This window comes from Neomonachus schauinslandi, chromosome 1 (genome assembly GCF_002201575.2).
Source record: "Neomonachus schauinslandi chromosome 1, ASM220157v2, whole genome shotgun sequence".
In the NCBI taxonomy this organism is placed as follows: domain Eukaryota; kingdom Metazoa; phylum Chordata; class Mammalia; order Carnivora; family Phocidae; genus Neomonachus; species Neomonachus schauinslandi.
Genome location: NC_058403.1, coordinates 168,974,111 through 168,999,000, shown reverse-complemented (window position 1 = coordinate 168,999,000; position 24,890 = coordinate 168,974,111). Strand labels below are relative to the sequence as shown.

At 38.2% G+C, this 24,890-nt stretch overlaps 1 pseudogene; it reads right to left on the bottom strand.

Annotated features, from left to right (window-relative positions):
• Positions 1–304: 304 nt before the first annotated feature.
• Positions 305–24,890, bottom strand: part of LOC110585100 — a 56,473-nt pseudogene continuing 31,887 nt past the window's right edge.

Here is a 24,890-nt window from a genome sequence, read left to right as displayed (position 1 = left end):
CCATAAACATGTTTTTACCTTAGCCATGAAGTGACTGAGCCTCATGTACAAGGGATTTAAATCAAAGGTATGTACAGGATATTAAACACATACCAAGGGAAAAGTTAGTTTGAATACAAGGTCAAAATCAGCAACAATTCTACCATCCAGTGCTGACACCAAATACAAGCTTCAAGGACAAATTTCTTTTCAGAGGCTTATTCCAGTTTATGAGGCCAGCATGAGGTATATACATTTGCCAGGGCAAATTTATACTTAGGAATTAACTCATGCAGCAAATGCTACATATCTGCTTGCAGGGCATTTAGAAACATCTGAGGTGGGCAATGGAGGGGCCCGACTCATCATACTCCTGTTTGCTGATCCACACCTGCTGAAAGGTAGACAGTGAGGCCAGGATGGAGCCCCTACAGGAGAAGCAATGACCTTGATCTTCATCATGCTGAGCTCCAGCATTGTGATCCCTTTCTGCATTCTATCCGAGATGGCTGAGTGCATGGTAGTCCCACCAGATGGCACTCTGTTAGAGTAGAGGTCCTTTCAGATGTCAATATCATACTTCATGATGGACTTCAAGATGGTCTCCTGGATAACACAGTATTCCATACCCAGAAAGGAGAGCTGGGAGAACACCTCGGGGCAGGATTACCACTCCTTGCCCATGGTGATCACCTGACTGTCAGGCAGCTCACAGCTCTTCTCCAGGGAAGACGACAACTCTGCAGTGGCCATCTCCTACTCTAAGTGCAGGGTGACCTAGCAGAGCTTCTCGGTGATGTCACACATGAGTTCCCACTCAACTGTGGTGGTGAAGCTATAATCACTCTCTGTATCTTCATGAGGTAGTCCATCAGGTCCCGGCCAGCCAGGTCCAGACACAGGATGGCATGGGGCAGGGAGTACCCCATATAGATGGGCACAGTGTGGGTGACCCTGTCCCCAGAGTCCATGACAATACCAGTGGTGCAGCCAGAGGCATATAGGGACAGCACAACCTGGATGGCCAGATACATAGCGGGAATGTTGAAGGTCTTGAACATGATGAGTCATCTTCTCCTGGTTGGCCTTAGGGAGCAGGGGGGCCTCAGTCAGCAGCATAGAGGACTCCTTGGGGCCATGCACAGTTCATTATAGAAGGTGTGATACCAGATCTTCTCCATGTCCTCCTTGTTGTTGATGATGCTGGGCTTGATACAGTACTTGAGGATCAGGATGTCCTGCTTGCTCTGGGCCTTGGTGCCCACATAGGAGTCTTTTGGCCTATGCCCACCATGATGCCCTGGGGTCCAGGGGGCATATGACAATGAATGGGAACATGGCCAGGAGAGGGGAGTCATCATCCCCAGCAAAGCCCACCTTGCACATACCAGAGCCATCATCAATGATGAGTGCAGAAATCTCCTCTTCCAGTGTGACAGGTGGAGGTGGCAGTAGTGGGCATGAAAAATGAGTGGCAGGAAGACACCGAGCATGGGCCAACTGCTGTGACTGAGACCCTTGATTGTTTTTAATGTGTGAGCATCTCAGATCTTTTCCAATTGATACTGCTAGAGATTAAGAGTGCCATTTCCCTCCCTTCTTTTAACTCAATGCCGCCCTGAATTACTGCATCCCTCCCCCACTACCACCATACTTATTAATCTTTGAGGTGGCTTCCATGACAATGGTGACATACTGAAAAGGAAAGCCAAACACACCACTATCCCAAGATGTATAATACATTAAAATTAAGATACCAAAATACAGTTTAAAAGCTACAAAGGAAACTACTAGTAAAACCATATAGCCAACAAAATTACTGGGGGGGGGAGGGGCGGTAATAAACATGAGCTGAATTCCTCATCTTTCTTAGCACAGCATCAACAGAAACTTCCAGAAGCTGAGAAATCAAGTGTTAGAGATGGAGATATAAGCATCTTACAACTACCAGAGTAACTAAAAAGAGAAATGAGAAATGGCCAAAGATGAATTTTTTCTAATGAATGGGCCTGTAGAAAGAGGGGACTGGGGGTGGAGAAGCTTTTGTTTATTATGTAGACTGTATCTTCTAGAGTAGTTTTAGGTTTGCAGCAAAGCTGAGTGAAAAGTAGGAGCAGTTCCATCTACACCCTGTTTCCACTTCATGCACATATAGCATCCGTACACCAGAGTGATACATCTGTAACAACAGATGAACCAACACTGACGTATCATTATCCCCTGAAGTCCATGGTTTACATGAGAGTTCACTCTTGGTGTTTTACATTCTATGGGTTTGAACAAATGTATAAAGACACATATCTACCATTATAATATCATACAGAATAGTTTCTTCACTGCCCTAAAAATTTTCTATGCTCTGCCTATTCACCTGTCCTCCCACTTCTATCTCTGGCAACCACTGATCTTTTTACTATCGCCACAGTTTTACCTTTTCTAGAATGTCATGTTGCTGGAATCATCAAGTATATAGCCTTTTCAGATTGGCTTCTTTCACTCAGTTAAGTGTTCAGGGTTCCTATGTTTCTTTTCATAGCTTGATAACTCATTTACTTTTAGTGTTGAATAACATTCCATTGTTTGTATATACCACAATTTGATTATCAGTCCACCTACTGACGGTGAATTCACCTACTGTTTGCTTCCAAGTTTAAGCTATTATAAATAAAGCTATGATAAATATCCATGTGCAGAGTTTTGTGTACATAAGTTTTCAACTCCTTTGGGTAATACCAAGGAGCACAAGTCCTGGATCAGACAGTAAGAGTCTGTCTAGTTTTGTAAGAATATGACAAACTGTCTTCCAAAGTGGCTGTACCATTCTGTATTTCCAACAGCAAAGAATAAGAGTCCCTGATACTCTACATCCTCACCAGGATTCGGTATTGTCAGTGTTTGGGATTTTTGCCATCCTAATAGTGGTATCACACTGTTTTAATTTACAATTCCCTAATGACATATTATGTCACACATCTTTTCATCTACTTATCTGTCAGCTATATATCTTCTTTGGTAAGGTGTCTATTCAGATTTTTTGCCCATTTTTCAACCAGATTCTTCATTCTCTTATTGCTGAATTTTAAAAGTTCTTTGAATATTTTGAATTTAACACTCCTTTATCATAGATGTCCTTTGCAAATATTTCCTCCTAGTCTGTGGCTTGTCTTCTCATTCTCTTGACAGTATCTTTTAAAAGAAAAAAGTTTTTAATTTAATGCGGTCCAAATTATCAGTTATTTCTTTAATGGACTGTACCTTTGGTGCTGCATTTAAAAAGTCATTGCCAAGCCTGAGGTCATCTAGATTTTCTCTTATGTCATCTCCCAGAAGTTTTATAGTTTTGCATTTATATGTAGGCCCATTTTGAGTTCATTTTTATGAAGGTAAAATAATGCTTTTAATTTTTATTTTGAACCCTTTGGTACTATTTTATTATTGTTCCCAATTTTATATTTTACTTTTAGAAAAATGTGGGGTTTTTTTTTCATTATTACCCATGAACCTGATGATTCAACTTCTAAGCAATTATCCTAAGAAGATAATCATAGGTTTGGAGAGAGCTGTTCACCCAACACAATTTATGGTAGTGAGATACTAGAAACAATGTAGGTATTAAAAAATTGCAAGGATGGTTAGATAATTATACTCAAATAATAGAATGCTTTTATAAAGCTATTTAAAATAGTATTTTTAAATAATTTTTACTTTCCTGAGAGGGATTATGCCAAATGCTATCATTAGAATATGGAATGTGGATTATTTATGTTTATTCTTTATACGGTTTTATATAATATGTATTAGTTTTATATCAAAAGAATTAAGATGTTTATAAAAGCCCTCAAAGTAAGATTTACAGTGACAAATGACATATTTTTCAGAACAATGGACCAAAATAAGGATAAATGTCCTTTCCCATTGTTATCATGCAATAGATTTAAGCATCCAAAACACACATAAAACTCCAAAGCAGAAATGAGTGGAAAATAATTAGTAGAGTTTGGTTTATTACAGAGAGAATTTCAATAATTAGAAGGGAGACTTGGGGGTTAGGAAAGATAAATGACAGAATTATAGTCAGGAACCAGAAAGGGTTCTTCAAGTTGTATAACATGATATCTCAACAGAGAGCAAAAGGTCTTCAACTTCTGAAACCTGTTATATAAACTACATCCAGCCTAAGCTGATACTGTCATTTATCCTTATGGTGGGGCAAGGGGCTACCAAATGAAATTCACTGATCCCTTGCTTCCAAATAATATGTCCACTTAGAGAGGAAAAACCTTGGTGGTAGTAGGCTAGGTCAGGAACTGAAGTCTAAGGCCCAAGTTTAAGTCCCAGCTCAACTGTGTATTTAGGGCATGATTTGGGTAAGTCACATAACCAACAGGAGACAGTTATCTCATTTGTTAATGATACCAGCTCTGTCTCTATAGTAGAGCTGTCATGATGACCAAATGAGGTCATATAAAAGAGAGCTAAGAAGAACTAAACAAACAGAATGTATTTTATAATAAAATAATTCTCACCCTGTCAACAATCGTTTGCCCTCCAATAGCAATTCAGAAGATAAAAAATTAAATCCCTGGTTGAAAGGGCAATTGACAGACTGATGATCTGGCTGCTGCCCCACGTGCAGTGCAACTGAATCTGGATCCAAAAGGCAGATGACCTTCTCAGGCGGACAAAGAACATTCTTTGGCTGAAGCTTATGTGTAGCTGTGCTTCCAAGGTAGACCATCAAACAAGTTTTAAAAGGTACCACCAGTCACTCATTATTTTACTTGATCTGTTCATTCATTTATTCACTGAGAGCAGATTATGTGCTAGGCACTGGAAACAAACAATAAGAACACAAATCAGACAAAGCCTTGCCTACTTAGAGCTCATACCACTCATACTTGGAGCTCATATTGATGGAAAAACAAGTATTAGTCACAGAATCATACATGAATGTATCATGAAAACTCTGATGACAATAAAAAGAAAGGATTAGAGGGGCTGATGTGGATTGAGGAGTTCAGAAACATCATTCCTGAGCTGAGATGCAAGATGACTCGGTGGGGAGAGAAGAGTCAAAGGATCAAGTAGAGGGATCAGCATTAATAAAGCTCCTGTGGCCCAAGACAGTGACATTCAAGAAACTGAAAAGAGGACAGTATGTCCAGAACACAGAGAATGAAAATGAATGAGGTGTAAGATGAGTGTAAACAGGTAGGTATGTTAGGGATTTCTGCCTTTATTCTGAGAGCAATGAGAGCCAATGAAAGCTACTGAGCAGAAAAGTGACAAAATCCATTTTGTATTTTGAAACACTGTTCTGACCATAATGTATCAGGATGCCAGGTCACTGTGTATGAGATTTACATACAGGTGTTTTACACACAGAGTTACACTCAGGGTCCTACAGTTGAAAATTTTCTATTAAAGTTCTAATTTCAGAAGACCTCTGTATTTCTTTGACAATATTAATGACCACACACAAGAGATTCTTGATGATTCCTAACTGGATCAATACTACCTAGGAAGAATTAATAAAATGTAATGACTTTTTAGCTTTACGTTTCTCATCCTTTTCCAGCACGGTATACCAACAGATTTTGGTTAACAAAAAGAAACAGACTTAAAAAGGTAAGGGCCGAAGTCTGAAAAAACTGGAAAATTCTAGGAGGCACTGTGAGTTTAAGATTTTTATTTTATTTATTATTTTAGAGAGAAAGAGAGCGAGAACAAGTGGGGGGAAGGGCAGAGGGAGAGAATCTCCAGCAGACTCCGAAGCAGAGCACAGAGACCCATGCGGGGCCCGATCTCATGCCCCCAAGATCATGACCTAAGCCAAAGCCAAGAGGTGGATGCTCAACCTACTGAGCCACCCAGGTGCTCCCACAAGCACTATGAGTTTAAACATCAACATCTAGAATGGAGTTCTTATCCACAGTATTAAGATGTACTAATGCATCAAACAGTGAGGTATCAAAAGTACCTGGATTCCAATAATAGCACAAGTACTAATACGCTAAAGTTAGTAGATGATCAACCTGTTTGTGGACATCCCTATAATAACTTCACTCTCACTCATGTCCATTCTGAAATGTTTTATCGAACTAAAGAGAAAGGAGCCACCACAGCCTGGGACATTACATACAACCCCTCATTTGTGCTAAAAATTCACTGTCCCCTTATTACTAATATATAACTGGAAATTGAAAGTATTTAAAAAAATTACTGTACAACATGATATCAATAACTTAATTTTTTCTCATAAATATTTAATAATGAAGCAAGCACAGATTAAGAAAGCATAAATGGTACATGCACACTTACCTAGGGCAAATGTGAAGAGGACTCCAAAAACATTGCTGCAATAATGGCACAACAATTACAATGTCTCAGTCAAAAATCACGTGAGAGTACACGTGACACAGATAATATATAGTTAAAATCCTGAAATTATAAGTCTTATAATCATCACAATAAAATAAAACATTTTATGTTTATTCTTTGATGATATATACTTGCTTGTTTCATTAACTAGTAGAGCATAACTCCTCTTCTAAAGTGAAGATAAAAATTAGATTAGTCATGTTAACTGATTTTCCTACATAAATTATAATTTTGAGATTATAAAATTGGTAAACTGTATTACTGACATACCAGAAAAAATACCTTAAGGAATGCAATGTGAAATGAATACAAATTGGTGGTACTATCTGCTTATGTACTTTGGATTTTATCCAACTCTGGGTATACTTGTGGAACAGTGTTATGCATGGGAATAACACTCATCCTGTACATCATATCAGGAAAAGTCTGATGTCTGGGGGCCTTGGCAAGAGAAAGTGAAGCAGGCAGCCCAGATGAGAGAGACAAGAGATCAGCACAGGTGGGAAGGAGAGATAGGCATCAAAGAGTCTCACAGGGTGTGGCTTTTAGCACAGTGTGGGTAGTATAAGCATGGAGTAAGGGTGCAGGGAACTAGGAGCAAGAACTTCAATTAGAATACAGGGAGCATAGGGGCGCCTGGGTGGCTCAGTCGGTTAAGTGTCTGCCTTCAGCTCAGGTCATGATCCCAGAGTCCTGGGATCGAGGCCCACATCAGGCTCCGGGCTCAGCAGAGAGTCTGCTTCTCCTTTTCTCTCTGACCCTCCTCCCCGCTTGTTCCCTCTCTCTCTCTCTCTGTCTCAAATAAAAAAACAAAAACAAAAAAACACAGGGAGCATGGAAGTGGCGACCCAGACACTGAGACTAACAAGAACCAAAATTCAGACTTGAATTTTGAGCAAGAGATCAAACCTTGAGAGTGCAGAGTGCAGGACTTCAACAGGAGCTGGAAGACAGACTGAAAAAACTGACAGGAGGACCAGAGGGGTGATGACCCTAACTGCAACCTTGATTGACTCAGGGCAGGATAAAGGTGTACACTGGTAGCCATGGAGGGGCATACACATCTTCTGACTGGAGAGCTGAACTTTCTAAGGAAATCTGACCTAGAGACTCAAGAAAAGTCAGGGGGAACCTGCAAAGAGCATCAACTGGGAAAGATTCATTGTGTGAGATGCTTCAGGTAGAGGGATGAGGAATCAGCCCTGGATTCAAATCCTGACTTTCTTAACGATAGCTCAAATTTAAGTCAGTTCTTCAATTCCTATGTGCTTCAGTTTTCTTTCATATAAACAAGATATATAGGGCTAATAATTCTCACTTTTCAAAGCTGTTAAGGAGATTAAATGAGAGAACACACATGAAAGAACATGGATCCTAGGAAATATATACTCATTTTTGTACCTTCTCCCTTCCATTTACCAATACCTATACCTTTCACCAACAGGGCAGTATTGCTGATTTCTGTTCCACATGAACATTACAAAGCCACAGTGGCCTTTTCTACATGCATTTGTTACTCCCCGCCCCCTTGATTTTATGTGATGTTTCTTTCCTTTCTATATATGTTGTCATGATTGAACAATAGTCTAGAAATGAGTGACTTTTGCTCGAAAAAATCTGGTCACTAGTTGAACAGTGTGTTATCTAGGGAATAACGAAAAAGATTCGCTGGTCTGCAATTCTTTTTGCCAAGCTGGCTTCAATGCTGAAAGTAGCTAATTGGCTCCAGGCATCTTTTCTACCAAAATCATACCTCTTATTCAAATGACAGGCAAAAGAAGTAGCTGGATTGTAACAATGCAAAATCCTTGCTGCTTCTAAACAAACTTAATTAAACTGCTCCATTTTTGTACAAAGAGCTTCAAATAAAGCATAACTCACTGAAAATGTCAGGTTAATGACAGCACTGTCTAAATTGGTCCTGTTGGGAGCAGAAGGTTTCAGAGAGATACATAGAAGATGAACGATTTAAAAAAAAAAAAAAAAGGAAAGGTTAACTGTAAATTTGTTTAGGTAGCTAACCACCTCTATGTTTTAATAGTAAATACATCCCTTTCTCCTATACTGTCATGCTGAAACATCAAATTCTAAAATCAGCTCTGTAAGCTTCATGATCTCAATTTTTGCCATAACCCTGACAAATCAACCAGAAATCATGGCAAATACAAAACTACAAGGCATAACAATAACATAAATCTTATATTTGCATTGTAATTATTGACTGATTTAGTCATTCATTCAATTTAACACACAGTTACTGAGTGTCTACCACATACAGAGTATTGTGGCATATAACAAATTATAATTTTGTACCTCAAATTAAAAGATAAAACATAAAAACAAAATGTTATTGCAAATTGAAGAAAAATGGAAAGCACAGCATTCCAAAAAATCAAAAAATTTTAAATTCTTTTAACTACTCCAAATGACAGTGTTTCTCTCTCATCATTCAGTCTATTTCACATCCCTAACCCCCAAAAGTTAAATAATTCTGATAACTAATTTACTAAAATCATGATCCTGTTCTTAGCAGAGTTGTTTCTATCTTTCTAAGGTAATTATTAGGACCTCTTCTATTCTGATCAGAGTGAGAACCAGTTCCTGATTTGCATTATTTCTGTTGAATACATCCACCTTTCTGTGATAGAAAACACTGTTAAAATACTTCCTCCAGGGGCACCTGGGTGGCTTAGTCGGTTGAGCATCCAACTCTTGATTTCAGCTCAGGTCATGATCTCAGGGTCATGGGATGGTAGTTAAGTTGTCCAGACCAGGGAGCGGGGGAGGGGGCTCCACGCTCAGTGGGGAGTCTGCTTAAGACTATTTCTCCCTCAGACGAACCATGAGAGACTATGGACAAACTGAGGGTTCTAGAGGGGAGGGGGTCGGGGGGATGGGTTAACCTGGTGATGGGTATTAAAGAGGGCACGTATTGAATGGAGCACTGGGTGTTATATGCAAACAATGAAACATGGAACACTACATCAAAAACTTATGATGTAATGTATGGTGATTAACATAACATAATAAAAAAACTAATGATGTAATATATGGTGACTAACATAACATAATAAAGTAAAATTAATAAAAAAAATTAAAAATTAAAAAATAAAGACTATTTCTCCCTCTCCCTGTGCCCCTCCCCTCAGCTGGCTCTCTCTCTCTCTCTCACTCTCTCTCAAATAAAAAAATAATAATAATACTTCCTTTAGACCCCACAACCTTTTGTTGCTTTGTTCACTGATGTAATTACATTTCCATATCTTTGGCCACAATTTGTATAAAAGCTGCTCTTGGTATACGACCTTCTGATAAGGAATTCATAAGAATCTCCCACAGTCACTCATCACTTCTTTTTAGTCACCACTGTCATCTGAGCTTTTGGTTTTTCTGTTTCCTGATGCCTTTTAATTGAAAATACTTCACAAGCCACCAAGAGAAGTAGTTAACTTGTCAGCTTTAGACAAGTGTCCCCCAAATCTTGACATTCCATGATTCTCTATGACATAAGAATAAGGACGAATATAACCATAATCAGAGGAAGTACAGCACTAATTCTGTAGGTCACAGATCTGCTGTTTTTTTAATTACATATTTTTTTAACACACAGTTCATTTTTGGTTAAGTTCAACCTATTTTTTTCAGGGTTAATGAGTCCCTAGCAGCATAATGAGCTTTAAGCCTACATGTGGTATGGAGGAAAAACAGATATACCCAAACAGATATACCATATATCATGTGCAATTGCTTTGGAGCCATATTTATGAACTGACTTCGTGTCTTAAGTATTAACTTCCATCCTGCTACTTAAATGAATTCTATGCAAATAGTAAAATAATACAAAAACACATGGCAAAAGAGGCATTATTCTGCACTGCCCCATTGCCCAGATGGTAAAAACAGTGAGTCAGTAGCAGAAATGGGACCAGAATCAAGGCCAACTAATTAACTCACTGTGCAACATTCATTGAATGAAAGATACAGTACTTAGGAACATGTGTTTTACAATTTCCACATTTTGCCCAGTCTACTCTGAGCTAATATGTCATTGATATTCCCAAGAATGGCAAAACCATTAATTCAACTCTTCAGTTCTATGTTAGACTAAAATCAACAGTCCCCAAAACACCAATGAAGATTTCTATATAAAGCTATATTAAATTCAATATTAGATTGCAAATCTAGAATTCAGGATTTTGGAAAGGGGGCAACGTTCACTACGTTCTACATTAATCATCTAGGAAATCTGATTATAATCTCCTACATTAAAGAGGCAGAGGAGGATTAGATGAGTGAGAAGCCCAGCTGGAGATCTGGAATGCTAGCTGGGGGCAGGGGCATGGTTTAGATTTATTGTAGCCTAAGCAAGACATGAGTTGGAGAGAGCAGCTGACAATCAGACTAAAATTAGAAGAGCAAGTTTAACATGGAGGGAGTCCATCCAGAACTGGAGAGCAGTGGTCCAATAGGCCTCAAAAAGTATCAAGCTGAATTTATGACCAAGACAAGTTGCCACAAGACCTATTGATCCAGAAACCAAGACTCTGATGAAGTGCAAAGAGTACTTAGAATCAGAATACCTCAGTTCCAGTCTGGAATTGAAAATTCATGAAACAGGTGACCTTGGAATAGCCTCTTGATCCCTCTGAGTCTTAATCCCCTTACACAAAAAAGGGAATTTTAAAAAGCTACCTTGCAAAGTTGTGGAAGGTATTAAGTATTTCATCAGAAAATGGCTTGTAAGATGTAAACTAACACACAAATGTAAAGTTGTGTGCTGGCATTATTATGGCTCTTGATATTAGCAGTATTGACTTGATGGAATAGCATTTCAAATATTGTCTGATACATTTTCATCCTAAATCTTGTTGACCTTATGACCTTCAAGTCACTGAGGATAAAGCATCCACTGCTGGAGGGCAGAAAATAAGGAAGTCATTGCTCAACCTTGATACTTTTAAGTCAAAAAAAAAAAAAAAAAGTGTAATAGTCATGAATGCAATAGGGCTCAACAGTAAGAGCCAAACAATTAGGAGGGGGAAAAGAGGTTTTCTAAGTCACAGAAGCTTCTCTTTATATTAAAAACCAGTGACTGACTAATTCAAGGCATCTGTTTTTTCCTATAAACAACAGAGTAAGAAACATATAGGACATAATGCTAGAGCAATTTCCCATTACAAAGAAAAGCCTTCAAAATCATTCCTAGGCTGGATTAAGAAAGTGAGAGAAACAAAAGAGAATTCAATTTAAGTGAAGGCCTCTTTCACATCCTCCCACACATCCCCACAGACCTGGGGTTTCATTCCTCGAATGGGAGAATGAGTAGTAGAAACATCCTTCTCCTCAACTACACCTTGAGGATGTAAGAACAGAAGGGACTTTTTTCCTGCTTCCATCTGGACTCCTGGGAGGATGCAATCTTTCAGAATATATTCCACCAACAGGAAGGCTGTAGTAGAGGAAGACGGTTATAGACAAAGGGAGAAAAGGTACAGGCAGAGAAAAGGTCTGTGAGAGCAACATGTTCCTGGAGCCTACATGTGGTATGGAGGAAAAACAGATATACCCAACTGCCCCACTGGGGCCTGCAGACTTGGGAAGGGGATATGGGGATTCAAAGAAGCTTGACATAAGATTGAGACACAGACAGCCTTTGCATGAGCTTTTGTCCCCTTCTACTTTTCTTACCGAGTGGAATCTGCTGATGTGCCTGGAACCACGTAGCCCACATGTCAGAGGGGGTCTCCTGCCCCTAACTCAGGAGGTATCGTGGATTGGCAAGCAAAATTAACAAAAAAAAATAAGCTGTGTTCTCTAGCAGAGTTGAATGCCATTTATCTTTGACATTTAGCAAACCAAATATCAAGGGAATTTTAGTTGGCTATGAACTATGCATTCTACTAAGCCCCCAAAACAAATATAATACATACAGAGGTAGTTTCTATCCTAATTTCCTTGTCCTTACAACACTGACCTACTTAAACAGAGAAATGGGTAATTTGGGCTGTTTTACCTGAAAAAATTATTCAGTTTCTGAGAAAGATCCTAATCGCCTACAAAAAAATACAGTTTCTGCAAAATGAAGATAGAATTAAATGTTTGAACTTGTTCTTTTCTTCTCCTGAAGCTACATAAGTGTCATCTCTAGGACAATCAAAACCCCTGAAAAAAAAGTAGAAAATAATAGTTCTGCAGGAGGTTTTGGACTCCCCATCAAATGCGCATGCACATGCCCATGTGTGTGCACACACACAAAAACTTACACACATACACACACACACACACCATGAGCTGTTTAAAAACATTTGTACGACCTGCCCACATTATCTTTATCCTAAAAATAAATAAATAAATAAATAACCCCTAAATAGATTCACCCTTATGGAACTGCTGAACTTTCAAATATTGAAAAATAAAACCTGAATGGCAAGAGTAGGGAATGAACACAGCCAAGCTCATTACAAGCCTACCTTTTTGGCTTTTTTTACAGGTACAATGAACTCAGAGGTCTCAGGGAGAGAATGAAAAGTAGGAAAATTGAAAGTTACAACCTCAAGCAGTTTCCATCAAACCACTTTCTTCCCAATTTGTTATATGCACCCAGCCAACCTCTTCAATGAAGGAGAAAATCTGTTTTTTCATCAGATACAGTGCGAAATCATAGCAAAGCAAGGAAGTCTACTTCCGAGAGGAAAAACTGCAAATTGCCTGACTTGGTGAATATTCAGGCAGTCAATAGACAATCTGAAATTGCACTTCTGTATCTTTATATTTAAATGCAAAAATGCACCCTAAAACAAAAGTGTTCATGGTGTAATCTTATCTAAAATGCCAACTTCTCTACTGGTTCATTGCACTTCTGAAACCAGAATTAGAGAACATTTGATTTAGATCATCTGACTTCCAATGCAATTCATCAACAATTACACTTTATTTGTGCTTTCCCATAAAGGTTTTCAATTTTTTTTAAAATCCAGCTAACTTTTATATGTTCAATGAGTTGTAGTGTAAAAAAAAAAAAAGGCACTGCTAAAAAGCTTTTAAGACATAAGCTCAAATTATGTAACTAATTTTTGGTTTGCTTTCCATCTTTTGCGTTCCCTTCAAAATGGGACCATCAGTTGAGGATGAATCTTGCCTATCTCCAGCAAAGCTTCTTTCTGTTGTTCCCATATTTTCATGGCTACTGCAATCTTAATTTAGGCTAATATCACCCTATTTGACCTATATAGTGCATAAGGCCAAAAGATAGCTTTCCAGGAGTCTGCAATTGTTTAAAATGGTATGATCATTCAACATAAGGTGAAAATCTCAGATGTGAATTATTTACATGTTTCTACCTTTTCAACAAAGTAACATTTGGATTTGATGTGGGATATAGCACTTTTTTGGACTATGGATTGGTTTTTGTTTTTGTTTTTGTCTATCAACAAATCTCAGCACCTTGCCCTTTGGTTATAAATGGCTCTGAATAATCTAGGAAGGGAATTGCAAGTCTCAAAATACCAAGGAGTGAACAATTTTCCGTTCAATTCTTTTGCCCAGAGCTCAGTAGTGGTAGCAAAACCCTAGTGGCAAAAGTATGTTCTTAAAATAAATAATTTCCATTACATTTTTTCAGATTATAAAAGTATCACTTGCACTTAGGATAGCTAGAAAACACATTTTCAAAAAGAAGGTTATCAAAACAATGCATAATTTACTACTTAGAAACAAAGAGCTATCACTTATTTTTTTATTTTTCTTTTTACAAACAGAAGGAAGTCAAAAATATTGAAAACCTCAATTAACTGTCATGCTCAAGGGAAGGGGTGTAGCTCTGGTGAGTTTGAAAGTTTTCTCAAATGCCGTAATATATGTATTATGTTTGAAACCATAAAAAAAATACAGTAATCTATTTGTCTAGCTCAATAATTAATGAATAAAGCATAATTAATGACTCAGGAGCTCTCAGTACTCCTGGGTCATCAGGGTAAATATCAATTTTATAGTAGGGGTGAAGTTATAGAAGGGATACAATAGCACTTGAAAATTCAAATGTCTACATAGGACCAAGCAGATAATATAAATAATCAGGTACAAAAATCCTGTCGATAGAAGACAATCAGTAGATATTCACTACTCAAGTCTGGCTAATCGCTGCCATCCAAAAGAAAAAAAGAAAAAAAAAACCCTAATGTTATCAAATTCTCCTACTTTTTGTTGTTTTTGTTGTTCCTTCACGAGAAGCCAGATATATTCGTGTCTTTACATGACATCTTCCAATTTAAAATTTTTCAATTAAACATTTTTAAAACATGTCAGCCAATCTGCATGACTACAAGCCTAATTTGGCCTATCAATTATCAGATTGCAGCCCTTCTTATCAAAGACTGAGTCAATCTGGGTCAAATCTAGACCATATTCTTGATTTATGGGACATTGCTGGAAAGAAAGCAAGCTTCTAAAACAAAATTTAATATTGAAAGGGACTTTGGGGTTCACTAACAAGTAGGCAGATGAATAACACATCACCCCTCAAAGATATCCATACCCTAATCCCCAGGACCTGTGAATATGTTACCTTACATGACAAAATGGACTGTGCAGTTGTGCTTAAGGATAAGGACGCTGAAATGGGAAGATTTTCTTGGATCATCCTGGTGGGTTCAATCTAATCATACCTGTCCTTAAAAATAGAAGAGGATGGCCCAAGAGTAGGTCAGAGAGATACAATATGAGGACTTGACCTGCCATTGCTGGCTCTGAAGATGGAAGAAAGGAGCCATAAGCCAGGGAACCTAGTGGCCTCTAGAAAGGCAAGGGGACAGATTCTCCCCTGGAGCCTGTAAGAAAAACAAAACAAAACAAACAAACAAAAAACACAGCCCTGCTGACAGCCTGATTTTAGCCCAGTGAGACTCATACTGGGCTTCTGACCTACAAAACTATAAGATAATGCATTTATATTGTTTAAGCCACTAAGTTTATGATCATTTGTTATGGCAGCAGTAGGACACTAATACAGTGATCCTAGTTTGAAGTTTTACAGATTAGGAAACTAAGGTCCAGAGTATAAAGACAAAGCTCATAGAAAAATAACGCTTCAAGATTCCCAGGGCAGTGATCTTCCCACTGTACCAGCCCATGTTGATTGATTTTGTTTGCCTTTATGTGATTTTCTCATAAAAGAAAAGTGATTAACTTGCAAAAGGGGGAAATGGTGGGGGAGAGAGGACAGAGAGAAAAAGAGAGAAGGGGAGGGGGAGAGGAACATGGAGAGAGAAATACTCTGTTTAACTAGGACTTACTATAGTAGTAACATTTGGTTTGGGACTCAGAGCTAGATAAGAGGACATGTAAGTGGAGGGAAGAAGGAAATGTATTAAGATTAAAAATGCAAAGCTGCTTCAATATATAATCAGTCTACCTTTTTATTGTTACTTAAATGCCTGCCTCTAATCCTGAGCTGTCTAACTAGTTTGGAATTTGCAGAAATTTAAACAGCCTGGGCATGGGTTGCACGTCCTGCTGTCTGTGAAGGATTTGTAAGGATCTGTTAGCCCAGGATTATGCACATTTTCTGTTGGCTTGGGTGTCAACCATCTGCAATATAACCGGAGCTGTGATATGCCTGCCGAGATCATGATTGCAATCACAGCTCAACAGCAAGAGCAATGCCAGAGTCAGCAGCGTGAAGGACATCAGAGCTCAAGCCTGCTTGGAAAATCTGTCCACTTTCACTTCTGTTCCCCCTTCCAGGGTGTAGTAGAACAGCCTTGGTGCCACATACAGACTTCTCCCAAAGGTCCCACAATTAGTGTCTGTGCTGCTGGGACCTGAGCACTCATATAGAGAGACAGGTAGGGACAGGAGATGCTTCTGCTCTTTGGTCCTAAAAGTACACAAAAAGTCTACAAATAAGGCTGTCCTTGTTTATTTTAGACAGATTCCACTAGGAAAAATATTCTGGGATAAGAACAAAGGGAAGAAAACCAAGCATGTGACATGGTCTGCCACTCTGTCTCAAAATGGCCAAAACTGACCACATCTCTGATCCTCTCTGCACACTCAGAGCTGCTATAAGCAAAAGTATGTCCATGCCATGTCTCATCCCAGGCATACAGTTGAAAGGCAGAGTAGCTGCCCCTTCTTTCCTAAAAACTGACCTTGAGAGTACCTGGAAGTGCCCTTTCTTTGCCCAGGTAGGGGGAAGCACACTGCTCAGCAGAACCCACAGTGCATGATGGAGCAAGCTGAGCCCAATTCTAGCCAATCCTTCAAAGTTCATTAAAAAATGCCATGTCCAACATTACCACTTCCCAAACCATTTCAGTTCCCTCTTTTTTTTTTTTTCCAGGCTTCTTCCTTTGAATTCAAATCCTAACACCCAGAGTATTTCTCTATGTGCACTCACCAGTAACAGAAACACAGTTAAAAGTAGCCAAAGCAAAAAAATATATATGTGTGTGTGTGTGTGTTTTATATATACATGGTTTATATATATATGTTTTGGGCAGACACAACTAAAAAAATTCATGACTATAATGCCAATTTCTAGCATGGCTGATGCTTAAGCAAGGTATTGGTAATCTCCCTCTCTGGCTCTTGGTTCTGCTTTTCTATTTATTTATTTATTTGAGAGAGAGAATGAGAGAGATGGAGCACAAGATGGGGGAGGGTCAGAGGGAAAAGCAGATTCCCTTTTGAGCAGGGAGCCCGATGCAGGATTTGATCTAGGGACTCCAGGATCATGACCTGAGCTGAAGGCAGTCACTTAACCAACTATGCCACCTAGGCACCCCTTGGTTCTGCTTTTCTGCCAGTTGGCTTCATTCTTACCTAAGTGATAGCAAGATGACTACCAGCAGTTTGGGGCTTATATTCTATTTTCTCAGCAACCCCAGCAGAAAAGCATGCTTTTCTAAAAGTTCCAGCAAAAGTCATAGAATTGAGTCTGTTGTTCTGAATGGCCTGGCTTAAACACATGCCCATCTCTAAACCAATCATCATAGGTAGAACAATGAAACTGTTCATTTGGCTATGACAGGATCTTCTAAATGTAGCAATAGGTCAGTTCAATACTGACTATATGGCCTAAGAGTAGTTTGTTTCTCCAGGGAAAATCAGAATGCTACATAAGGAAGAAAAAACAATGAATGCCAGGGTGGCAAAAACCACAAAAGTCCAAATTTGCCCTAACCCCTAGCCAGAGGGACAGCAGTAGCTCTATGAGAGGAGGAGACTCATGGATATGTTTTCCCCTCTGTTTCCGAACTTTCCGTAATGTTATTCTATTGTCTTTATTTTTTAAATGAAGGTGGAAGGCATGGAATAAAAGAAAAGTAATGAGAGGTTTTAAATAAATGTAGATATAATAATGTAAAGGTCAAGGATTTTCTTCAGAATAGGAGAATCTCCCATTTGTAACAGATATCACCCTTTTCAAACTCTCTCCTTGTATATTATCTCATTTGATCGGGTTTAAAAGTCACTCCTTCAAAGGGCACCTGGGTGGCTCGGTCGGTTAAGCAACCAACTCTTGATTTCATTTCAGGTCATGATCTCAGGGTCATGAGATGGAACCCTGTACTGAGCCTCACATCAAGCCCCACGTCTGGCCATGTGGAACCCAGAACTGGGCCTGCGTCGGGTTCCATGCCCAGCTCCATACTGGACGTGGAGCCTGCTTAAGATTCTCTCTGCTCCTCGCCTACCTGTTCTCTCTCTCTCTCAAATAAATAAATAATAAATAAATAAGTAAATGATTAAATAAGACAAATGGCATTGTGAACTTACCTTTCAAATGATTTCTGCTTCACTAAAATGTATTGCTTTTACACCAAGAGCATGACTCCAAAATAATTCAAGGAAAAGGCGTGACTTTTTTTAAAGCAAAAAAAAAAAAAAAATTCAACTGGTTCCAAACTCTATGGGAAGAGATCTAGAACTGTACAATTCCCTAGCCTACTAGATTCAAGACCCTCCTAGATCCTACTCCAACATGTCTCTATAGTTTAGTCTCCGAGTACACCCAACCATGTACCCGATATTCATCAATAGTTGTCTATTTCCACTCCAGCAATTCATCAAGCATTCTTAAGACTCCTGTCTCAGGAGTCACTGACTGGGAAATGCCCCAGCCTCCTCTTTGCCTATAAAGCCTTCTCATCTTTAAAGCCCTACATAAATACTGCATTTTCTAGGGAGCATTCCCTCATCCCCTTAAAGTTTTCTGAGCTCTCAAAGGACACTATGAATATTCCCCTCTGATCTTTCAGTCTGCCTTATATTATCATTATGTGCTCTAAGTGGGCAAGGTTGTGTCATTTTCTACATATTTGTAACCTTTACCACACTGAAGATTGCAAATGAACTGCTTATTTTATTTCACTTTATTTATTATATCACTGAGTGATAGAAGACCCAAAGAAAAGAAGAGAGAGATGTTCCTTCAAAATCTACAGACGAGAAAATACATAGCAAATCTTTAGTATTACACACATAACATTTTCCAGGGAAGTCTAACATTTTATTCCCTTCGCATAGTGGCAAAATACAAGAAGAAAAGAGTTATGAACTCTACTAAATAGGAAAAAAAAAGACCTAAGAATGAAAGGGAGCTCTCCTCACTATGATCAGACCTCAGCAATCATCTAAAAGAAGGAGGCGAGTTAAAAATAAAGCTCTCACCCAAGAGGCAGCCAAGATCCAACCCAGTTACTTATGCTGAGCCAGCATCTTTCCAGAGCCACTTCCCAGGTGGTTAAATACAGCCATGCAGTCCTCTGGGCCAGAGCCTGAGCTAATTAGGGAGTCTCTGAAAAGGAACACAGAGACTTTTAATAAAAGAGCCACCACAAGCCACTATATTGGTATTATTTCTCTTCAAAATGCCAGTCCCTTTCTCACCAACAAGATCACCACACCAACAAACACAGGAAAGGGGAGTTTGGGGTGACAGTAATTCTGTGAGCCATAAATGTTTCTGTGATCTGCAGCACCAGAATCCTTTTTTGTAAAGGAAAAACAGAAGGGAAAGGCACACATATTATTTTTCCATAGATATGACTTGTAAATGTCTAACTCAGCTGCCCTTTAACTCTTTCAAGTGCCTTTTTTCTTGAGAGAAATAACATCCCATTTAGGTTTTCCATAAAGCTTATTAATTTGAATGATAAAACAGATACTATTACAAAGTACATCACTGGAAAGTAGGCTCCTTGTAAATGGTAGGGAGATGTCAGGGAAAGACAGCCCTGACACTCTCAGACTATAAAAGTGATACTTAACCAATATCAGACATTACAGCAGTAATGTCTAACAAATCTGAATCCAATTCTCATCAGTTAATATTTTTTTTTAAGATTTTATTTATTTATTTGACAGAGAGAGACACAGCTAGAAAGGGAACACAAGCAGGGAGAGTGGAGAAGGGAGAAGCAAGCTTCCTTCTGAGCAGGAAGCCCGATGCGGGGCTCAATCCCAGGACCCTGGGATCATGACCTGAGCCGAAGGCAGACGCTTAACGACTGAACCACCCAGGCGCCCCTCTCATCAGTTAATATTTAGGAGAAAACTGTCCTCTGCATAGGGTAAGAGCAGGGACTGCAATGGTTGTGCTAATATTTTTGTTATTTTTGAATTATTGCTTGTATTTTCAGAGAATCTCAAGGTTGATTACCTACCTTAAAGATAATCTTGTAAAACCTTGAATCCAAAGACCATAAAACTTGTAGAACACATTACAGTTCCTTTAAAATTCCTGTAGTCATTTATAAGTGATTGCAAGTGTGGTTTATCAACTTTTTTTTGGCAATGATTATGATTCCTCATATATAAATAACACTTTATAGTTTACAAAACACTTTTTCACAAATGAAACTATCTAAATTCTCACAATGGTATCTCTGTTAATTGCCCCAAGTTTACCTAAACCCCCAAATTGTAGTATTTCATAAAAAAAATTCCAAATCTTCCCAATTTATTTTTACATAGTAAAATATGATTTTTTAAAGAAGTAAAGAATTATAAGATCACATTTCAGAAATGTGAGTGCTTTAGTTCATTTTTAGCAACACATACTTATCAAAGTACATAACATAATGCATTGGAACACTTAAATGCAGAAGTAAAACTTTACTCATAAATTATAATTAAAGGATTTTTAATAGATACCTGCAAATATAAGGCAATTTTAACAAAAGTGCTATACTTCAAATTATTTGGCATATGCAGAACATAGGGCAGAACTAACAGGAAAAAACGTTAATAAAGGCCAGAAGTAAGGGAAAGGAAGAATGAATGGGTAAAGGAGTCATCCTGATAATCAAAAATTCAAGTTTTCAAAAGCCCAACAGTCATGCCCAAACACAAAATGGGTAAATTCCTTACATGGAATAATTTTGGAAGCCATGAAGAAGCTAACCAGCACTCCATCAGATCCTTCTATTTGGCTAATTAATGCCTGAAATTCCACCAGAAATGCATCCCTTTTCTTTGAGGATTTGGCCCTATTAGATTTCCATTCCTTTTAGGATGTAGTGGGAAATGTAGGATGTATAATACAAGCTGCTCTTGGTTATCTATACTCCATGTAACTGGCGATCTAAAACAGGGAAACTTTTGAAGGTGAGGAGCTGATGAATAGGTAATGATCCCACACTGACTGTTATGTGCTAAGCATTTTATAGCTACCATCTCATTTAATCCTCACATCAATGCTATGAGTTAGGTATTCTTAACCACATTTTATATATAAGGAAACCAAGGCTCAGAAAATTTAGATGATTTACCCAAGGGGGAACAAATAAGAACCTGGGGTCAGAGCTGGACCAGTAGGAAAAATAAACTGACACTAAACTGATACTAAGCCAACGGCTTTGGGTTCCTTAAAAAGAAACCTCAGTACTGAAAGAATTAATCAGTGAAGCATGACTGACTCTTTAAGTGTTTAAGTGGCCCCAGGTCTGAATCTAGAAGAAAACAAGCAGGAAGACCAATAGAGAAAACATCTCTCTTCTCTTCTCTTTTCTCTCCCATTCCCCACCTCACTCCTTTCCTCCCTCCCCAACACCATTCTTTCTCTCACACACACCTCTTAAATTCAAAGCACATTGATAAAGAGATAGAAAACTTAAACTGCCCAATTAGCAATGCATTTATAATTACACTTCCTAATTCTTTAGGATTCTGCCGCAACAAGGGTACATGTTTACAGAGACAAAGGGAATTGATAATTCATGGCAAGAAGGTGATCAAAAAATAAACGGCACTGAACTTTGCCTCAGATTTCAACAAAGGACAACCAGCATGTGGAAAGCTCCCTAAATATAACTGGTATTAAAACTTAATCAGGTCTGATAGCAGGATATTTCCTGGTTTTGCCAAGCAAAGATGTTCAATAATTTGATATTGATAATAACAAAGATGAAGGGAGTGGTTATTTGAATTTCACTTTGTTAAGAATTTCCCTAGAAGGTTTTATATTCTCAAACTATAGCATTTCACCCAGGAGAAGAGTTTTGGACACCACAAAATAAAACCAGATCATGCAAGATAGAAATTGGTCAACTAGATTTGACTTCACTAATAACGCAAATTGTTAAGACAGTAAATAGAAAATAAAGTTAAATTGGAATAGTCACACACATCAAAAATGTAGTATTAAAAATGACTGGAAATGCAGAGGAAGAAAACAAATCCTGGCATATGCCAACTCAGTCCCTGAAAATATCATTGTTAGCCTGATTTGCCAATGCTAACACCTATTAGCAATCACATTCATGAAGATCTATAGTGTTTTTCTTAATGAATAAATGTTTTTAATTCCCTGGAAAACTGGAAATAGTCAAAGTCCTATAACAGAAAAAGGAGAGCAAGGTTTAGTTAAAAAAGATTTTTTTTTTTTACTAACTTTTAGGCCTTATTCTTCTTGGTATTCTTAAACCAAGCACTCCAAGTCTTACACATCATGTATTTCCACCTATAAGGAGGACAAACTAGATAAACTCGTGAGTCTAACATTCTCTGATTTTATGTCATCCTTGACTAAATTTTTAAAAACCCACTTTCTTCAAATGATTCTTTACTATCAACGGAAACACTAATTAAAAATTAAAAGCATTAAAAATGTCTTTTAGGGGCGCCTGGGTGGCTCAGTTGGTTGGGCGTCTGCCTTCGGCTCGGGTCATGATCCTGGGGTCCCTGGATCGAGTCCCGCATCGGGCTGCCTGCTCGGCGGGGAGTCTGCTTCTCCCTCCCCCGCTCCCCCCTCTTGTGCTCTTTCTGTCTCTCACTCTCTCTCTCAAATAAATAAATAAAATCTTTAAAAAAAAAAATTAAAAAAAAATGTCTTTTAAAAAAAGGAGTTCAAAAACTAATGATGTAATGTATGATGATTAACATAATAAAATTAAATTTAAAAAAATGTGGTGTATATATAAAAAAAAGGAGTTCCTTGGAATTCTGCTGTTATTGGAGTATACTAAATGAAGTTTATTCCTACATATTCTACAGATCTCTGGATGATATAGGAAGAGCCAAAAAAAATAATTATTTTAGAAAACAAAGTGCTGGAAATTTCAGAAATAATTAAATTCTCCTTTATTCTTACCACATGGCTGCTAGTTTAACTAGCATCTCACTGCCCTCTCTTGGTAGATTAAAATAACAAAAGCTGATTTTTTGCAGGGATTGGAATTGGCTTCAAGCTTCAAGAAAATAGTCTGATTCTTGCCAGTAGGGGGATCTATTTAATAAGACAAGTGTCAATGTAATCTGTAATATTTAAAAGGTAGCAATTTGTTAATTTCAAGGCTAGTTTCTTCCAGGAGCCAACTTAGTAACATGCAGAAAGTTTATTAGGGAGTGCTCTGGGGATCAACCTTCTTCTGGAGAAAGGGAAGAAAGAAGGCAGCCCCTGGGCTCTACTGCAGTTCCAAAAAGAGCCTTATTTGACCCCAAAGCTCTGAAGCTAGGTAGTTCTTTGGGAGCAGTCCTGAGTTGGGGCAAGAAGACCTAAGGACTTCATAAGCCTTGCTTCAACCAGTTATTGGATACTCACTGCCCTGAGAAGGGGCTCTGACCATGGGCAAGGTGACTCTTTAGTCAGGGGCAATTTCTGGAGAGGGCTAACACCTGAGGACTAGCACTTCTGGAAGCTGGAGCAATAGAAGACCCTTCAGTCTTGAAGGAGGATCGGAGGTGTCACATCACAGTATTTGCTATATACTGTTGTTAATAACCTTCTGTTTCTTAATAAACACCATATAACTAATCTTACAATAATTACAAAAATCAAAGGTAATAAATACAGGAAATGGTACAGCCACTTTGAAAAGCAGTTGGGTACTTCCTTTTAAAAGCAAATATAAATTTACCATGTGATCCAGTAATTCCAATCCTAGGTGGAAGAGAAATGAAAATATATATCCGCACAAAGACTTATACAGAAAAAGTTTGTAACAGCATTATTCCTAATAGACAGAAAATGAAAACAATTTAATGTTAAATGGGTAAACATAATGTGTTATATCCAAAAAGCAGATTAATACTCTGCAATAAGAAGGAACAAAGTGCTGATACATACATGTTACAACATGGATGAACCTCAAAAATACTATGCTAAGTGAAAGAAGACAAAAGCAAAAGACTACATATTTCTGATTCCCTTTACAGAAATGTCTAGAAAAGGCAAATCTATAGACAGAAAGTAGAACGAGGCTTGCCTGAAGCTAGAGGTGGAAACAGGAAGTGACTAAAAATGGACATGAGCAATATCTTGGAAGCGATGAAAATGTTCTAAAATTGGATTGTGGTGATGATAACACTGTAAATTTACTAAAAATCTTTGAACTGTATGCTTAAAGTGAGTAAATTTTATAGTAAGCAGATTATACTCAAGGAAATGGAAGGAAGAAAGGCAGGCAGGCAGGAAGGGAGGTATCATTCATCATGCACTAGGTGGCATGACCTGATAGGTGGGTTTTTTTCTCCAAACATAAGACCATAGGGTTAAAATAACAGCCTAGTCTGAATCTGTCAGACTATATCAGATCAGCAAGTCCTTGAACCTTGATGTTAATAAATGAATTCATTTTGAGTAAGGGTCAACATATACGAGGACTCATAAATATTATGACAGACACTTCCCTAAGGCAGCTGGTAGGAGACCAGCCTATAGATCATACTAAAACAAAGTAACAAACAATTCTAAGATACATATATTCAATGTACCTCTAAAATTTCCAACTTCACTCAGACTGACAAATAGGATGGCTCTTCCACACTTATATATGTGTGTGTGTATATATATAATTAAAAATTATAATTAAGTAAAATTGTTAATAACATTAAAATTATTACTTAATTAAAATTATTATTTTTTAAAGATTTTTTATTTATTCATTTGAGAGAGAGAGCAAGCAAGCGCATGAGTGGGGGGGGAGGGGCAGAGGGAGAAGCAGGCTCCCTGCTGAGCAGGGAGCCCTACGCAGGACTCGATCCCAGGACCCTGGAATCATGACCCAAGCCAAAGGCAGACACCTAAC